The following is a 6,534-nucleotide window of genomic DNA, read 5'->3' as shown; positions in this document are numbered from 1 at the left end:
GAACTCCGGCATCCTTTGGTGGTCCGGCGGTGGTGCGGCAGAACTCCGGCGTCCTTTGGTGGTCCGGCGGTGGTGCTGCAGAACTACGGCGTCCCTTGGTGGTCCGGCGGTGATGTGGCAGAACTACGGCGGTGGTGCGACAGCACTCCGGCGGTGGTCGAGGAGGAGCTAGGCGGTTGGAGCTTTCTTTCTTCTCTTCCTTCTTCTCTCTTGGCTTCTTCCTCCCTTTCATGAGGAAATGGGATTCTATTTATAGAATTCTTGAGTGGCATGGCTTGAAAAAAAGTGAAAGATCAAGGCTAAATTTGGAGTGGTTCGAATGGACGGTCGATCATGATTCTTACGATCATGCACCGTTCAATGGATATTTGACTGTCTTAATGATATCAGAATTTGATGATCTTGGGCTCGTTGGATTCGTCTCGTCGAGCCACTCGATTCGACTACAAGCATGTCATGATTGGAGATCGTTTGGTAACCCAAATTGTGGTTAGATCCTTCCAAAAATGCTTCGAGTCTTTGATTTGGACTCATTTGGGCTCAGATTGAGTCGATTTTGGTGTCGTTGGATTTGTGTTTCTGAAACGCTCAGTTTGATTGTAAGTTTGCTGAAATCGGAATTCAGATGGTCTTCGATCTAATTTCTGAAGTTTCCAACTTGATTTTGCCTCGAGATTCGTGCTCGATCAATATAATTTTTTGATGATGTATCAGTTGCCCCTCTATTTTTGGACGTCGAATCTTGCAAAGTCCAAAAATACTTGTGTAATGTAAAAATTACTTTTGCGAGATAAAATTAAGTACATGTATAAATATATACAAATATATACATATATGACTACTAACTTAACTCCGAAATGATATAATTATATTCAGATCAATTTTGTACAAGTATACCAAAATGCTTTATCAAAGCTTTGTACAACTCATGACGTTTGGACGCTATAATATCCAGTCTCTTGGCTTTGATTAAAGCTCGGGTTTATTTATCCATTTATAACATCAGTTATAAAGTTATTATAATTAACTTATAATAAAGTTAACTATATGAGAAAGTTATATAATTAGACTATATAACAAATATAACGTTATAGTATGTTATAATAAAGTTTTCATAACTTTATAATAACTATTTATAACTGTTATAATAAAGTTATCATAATATTACAAATATTAACATTAATATTAATGTTCTTAAAAAGTTATTATAACTTTATAGATATTTATATAAATATGTATAACTGTATTAAACAACCTTCAAATTTGATAAGGATTGGCCTTGAGCCGAATGTCAAAACTGATATCATAATTATATATTTATATAAAACAGTTATTCAGAATGATATTACAAAACATTAATTCATATATATATTAATTGATATTAATATCAAACTTTTAACTTATACTATCATTTATTGACCATTTATTATTATTTCTTTTTAATCTAGAAATTTCCTCTCCAAACCTCATTTCAGAAGCTATAAATACCCCCTTAGGGGCTAAGGAGAAAGCACTACTTCTCTTAACCGGTCCGGACTCGCAAAAGTTTAGACTTTTGGCGGTGGCGATTAAGACCTGGTACTCTTACGCAGGCTCCAGTTTACTCCTAGTGGGAGAAAAACTGTCCGGTAAGAGTTTAAATACCATAAGCGGCGATCAAAGCCCGGTACTCTTACGCAGGCTTCAGTTTACTCTTACTGGGGAAAAACTGTCTGGCAAGAGTTTAAATACTAGTGGCGGCGATTAAAGCCTGGTACTCTTACGCAGGCTACAGTTCACTCCGAGTGGGGAAAAACTGTCCGGCAAGAGTCTAAATACAGGAGGCAGAGGCGATCAAGACCCGGTACTCTTACGCAGGCTCCAGTTCACTCCCATTGGGAGAAAGACTGTCCGGCAAGAGTCTAAATATCGGAGGCGGAGGCGATCAAAATCCGGTACTCTTACGTAGGCTCCAGTTCACTCCCATTGGGGGAAAGACTGTCCGGCAAGAGTCTAAATACTGGAGGCGGAGGTGATTAAGATTCGGCGGCTACAACTTTCCCCTGTTTAGCCCTATGGACCCTCACTGAGTAAGAGGAAGGTGTGATGTTGGAGGTCAGGCGGAAGGCCGACGTCACTAGGAGGTTGGGCATAAGACTGACATCACTTGGAGGTCGGGTAGAAAGTCGAGGTTACTTGGAGGTCGGGCAGAAGACCGGTGTCACTTGGAGGCCAGGTAGAAGGCAACCGATACTTGAAAGTCGAGTGCAAGACCAACATCACATGGAGGCCGGGCAGAAGGCTGATGTCACTTGGAGGTCAGACAGAAGACCGGTGACACTTGGAGGCTAGGTAGAAGGCCAACGATACTTGAAAGTCGGATGCAAGACCGACATCACATGGAGGCCACATGGAGGCCGGGCAGAAGGCCGACGTCACTTTGAAGTTGGGTGCAAAACCGACATCACATGGAGGCCGGGTAGAAGGCTGACGTCACTTAGAGGTCGGGTAGAAGGCCGACGATATTCGGAAGTCAAGCAGAAGACCGACATCACTTGGAGGTCGGGCAAAAGACCGGCGACACTTAGTGGCTGGGTAGAAAGACGACGAAAAATTTGGCGACGGGCAGTAGAGCGTAGAATTCGTCAAAGATATATAACCCATCTGAGGTTGTATGTCATAGCATTTACTCAATGACGTTAACCTATGTGGAAAAGGTTGAGAAAATTCATGAAGGATAAGAAAATCTATGAATGATGTATGACCTATTCGAGGTTGTGTGTCAGAGCGTTGTTCGATGACGTTAACCTATGTGAAAGAGGTCGAGAGAATCCACCAAGGATGTATGACCTATCCGAGGTTATATGTCAAAGCGTTTCTCGATGACGTTAACCTGTGTGGAAGAGGTTGAGAAAATCCATGAATGATGTATGACTTATCCGAGGTTGTGTGTCAGAGCGTTGTTCGATGACGTTAACCTATGTGAAAGAGGTTGAGAGAATCCACCAAGGATGTATAACCTATCCGATATTGTATGTCAGAGCATTGCTCGATGACGTTAACCTATGTGGAAGAGTTCAGATTGAATCCCACTGGGATTGATCATATAGTAATTGAGATGCAATAAAGATTGCGTATTTCTCAAATTATGGCTGAAGAGATTATATTCATCTTTAATTTTCATTGTCATTTTAATCCTTTTTAAAGAAGGAGACAATATCAAAATGAAGCAAATAACACATTACTTTACTATGTAAGACAATATCACAGTTCCGTAATATGACTTAGGGATATAAGAGTTACACCACATAAGACATATACAGAACAACATAATGTTTAACTTGGAGGAAAAATACTAGGGATATTAGAGTGACACTCTATTTAATATAAAAGAGCTATATGATGAAAGCCCCAACTATGCGATCAGTTAATCTCGCCAACCATTTGAATATTATTCAATGGTTTTCCTTGCTGTTGTTGATTTTCCCCCCTAGTGGGACAAGCCTCTTCTCGAGCAGGAGAATTTTGAATGAACTGTCCAAGGTAGCCTTGTCGAATAAGTCTCTCAATTTCATTCTTGAGCGGCCTACATGCTTCAGTTTTGTGTCCACGGCTACGATGGAAGTGACAGTATTGCTCCTGATTTCCTGAGTTCAGCTTTAAGAGATTTGGCCACTTAACTTTCTCTACATCTCGGATGGCCATTAAGACATTTGATTGAGATGTGTTAAGGGGTGTATACTCCTCTTTTGGTTGAGGCTCCCGCCGAGATTGTGAAGGTCGAGAGGGCAAATTATTACTTAATTATTTCTTCCATTGTGATGATGAATCATCCATCCCCAATACATTTTTACGCTTCTTAGTTGTTTGCTCAAATTGCTTCTTATGAGCATTAATGGCATCATCTGCTGAGATTTGGGCCTCCACACGATGAATTAGGTCAGCATATGAATGTATCGTATCTCGCATGAGTGCTGAATAAAAAAGATCAGGACGAAGCCTCCCAAGAAAAACTCCTCTTAGCAACTCAGGATATACCCCTGCAATTTGTCGAGCCTCGTTAGAGAACCGTTGGAAGTATTCTTTGAGTGACTCTCCTTCATTTTGGCGGATCCCAGATAGATGGGAAGAGTCCTTAACAATTCTTCAATTAGCAATAAATTGTTTGACAAATAATTTGGCTAACTTGACAAACGAATGAATAGTTCTAGCCGGAAGTGAGTAGAACCACGTACGAGCTTGTCCTTTGAGGATAGCTGAAAATACTTGGCAGAGGAGTGCATCTGAGGCTCGTTAAATATGCATAATAGTTCTATAGTGATCGATATGCTTGTAAGGGTCAGACGACCCATCATAAGAGTCAATGCTCGGCAATTTGAAGCCCGCTGAAATGGTGTGTTGAAGGATGGAATCGGTTAGGGGGAATGACTCCTGAAAGTCTCGATGATGAAGAGGCTGTCTTCTACCTCTTAAAGGAAACTCTTCTCGGACTAATCGTCGCAATTCATCACGTATGGCATTGTGCAGGATTCTATCAACATGAGGTTGAGCCAAGTCCTCGGCGATGGCTGGAGGAACACGGGTTGGTCGACCCATGTGAGAAGGATGGGTCGAGCTAGCTATGTCAATATGGTCGAGGTCTGGCTTCGATAGAGGGTGACCCCTTGACTGAGGGAGAGGAATCTCTGCATGAACATATTCAGGTCGAACATCCCCAGCTAGTGGTGGATCTTGAGGGAAATGGATCTCCTCTTGTGGTGATAACGTTGGTCGGCGAGTGCCTCGAAGAAGTTGAAGGATCTCATTTTGAGACTCCTCCATTTTTTGAATGCGATCTTCGAGGGATGGCACTGTTGATCTTTCTCCAACAGGATTTCTTCCACCATGGAAGAGAGAAGCATATATCTGTCGTCCCTGATTCATGAAATGATTTCTAGATTGATGTGAGTTGGAGCGAGAGACTCCAGTGTTACGGTTGCTATGCCTGTTGGCCATCAAGGCAGGAATTCACTTGCGCTTATAAAGGTGGGATTAGACTTCCCACAGATGACGCCAAACTGTTGCAGGCTAGAATATACGTGGCGATACAGTTATAATTCTACTTCTTAGCATTGCACGGATATCCAGCTCACACACAGAGAACACAATATTTTTTACGTGGAAAACCCGGGAAAGGGGAAAAACCACGGGGCCTAGCCCAATTGAAAATGATTCCACTAGAATTTGAGAAAAGTACAATGGTCTGACTCATCCTTGAAGACGACCAGATTACAAGTATCAACTAAGAGTTTTGCAAGAGTCCAATGTCACTCCAATGTTAGGTGGTGATCCGGCAGCACTCCGGTGTCAGGCGAAAGACCGGTAGTGGCACTTCAGCGTTAGGGGGTATTTCAGCTTTGCATGGCACTTTGACGTCCTTTGATGGTCTAGTGGGTATTTGACAGAACTCCGACATCCTTTGGTGGTCCGGCGGTGGTGCGATAGAACTCCGGCGTCCCTTGGTGGTCCGGCGGTGGTGCGGCAGAACTACGGCGGTGGTGCGACAGCACTCCGGTGGTGGTCGAGGAGGAGCTAGGCCGCTGGAGCTTTCTTTCTTCTCTTCCCTCTTGGCTTCTTCCTCCCTTTCATGAGGAAATGTGGTTCTATTTATAAAATTCTTGAGTGGCATGGCTTGAAAAAAAGTGAAAGATCAAGGCTAAATTTTTAGTGGTTCGAATGGACGGTCGATCTTGATTCCTACGATCATGCACCGTTCAATGGATATTTGACTGTCTTAATGATATCATAATTTGATGATCTTGGGCTCGTTGGATTCTTCTCGTCGAGCCACTAGATTCGACTATAAGCATGTCATGATTGGAGATCGTTTGGTAACCCAAATTGTGGTTAGATCCTTCCAAAAATGCTTCGAGTCTTTGATTTGGACTCATTTGGGCTCAGATTGAGTCGATTTTGGTGTCGTTGGATTTTTGTTTCCGAGACGCTCAGTTTGATTGTAAGTTTGCTGAAATCGGAATTCAGATGGTCTCCGATCTAATTTTTTAAGTTTCCAACTTGATTTTGCCTTGAGATTCGTGCTCGATTAATGTAATTTTTTTGATGATGTATCAATCTCAAACGCAGCTTAAGATTTCAGTTGGGATGGCTTTCTTACTGCTTCTTAAAATATTTTTTGAATAGAAAAGTTAAAATTTTTGAACTCGAAATTTATTTTAAGAAGCAGTAAAAAAGTCGTCCCAAATTAAACCCAAGTCTATATATGTTTGAGACAGCTTTATTAATATTATTTTATTTTTCAAACTCTAACTATTATTTTTGTATGGCCACTATTTTTTTGACGCTTTCAAAAAAAAAAAACATTTTATCTATTTGCTTTCTATAATAAGTTTAAAAAGAATTTTTCCAGCTTCACAAAGTAGCAAGAAAGTTATCTCAAATTAAATTTTTGTATACATATCTTCAGCAGATTCAGGCACCAGGATATCCACACCAGAGATTGAGGAAAAGCTAAGAGTTAGGGTTGTGAGAAGAGCTCGGTGCCTCGGTGGTCATGTT

This window comes from Dendrobium catenatum, unplaced genomic scaffold (assembly GCF_001605985.2).
Source record: "Dendrobium catenatum unplaced genomic scaffold, ASM160598v2 fragScaff_scaffold_1351, whole genome shotgun sequence".
NCBI lineage: Eukaryota > Viridiplantae > Streptophyta > Magnoliopsida > Asparagales > Orchidaceae > Dendrobium > Dendrobium catenatum.
Note: the sequence above shows the minus strand (reverse complement) of the source record.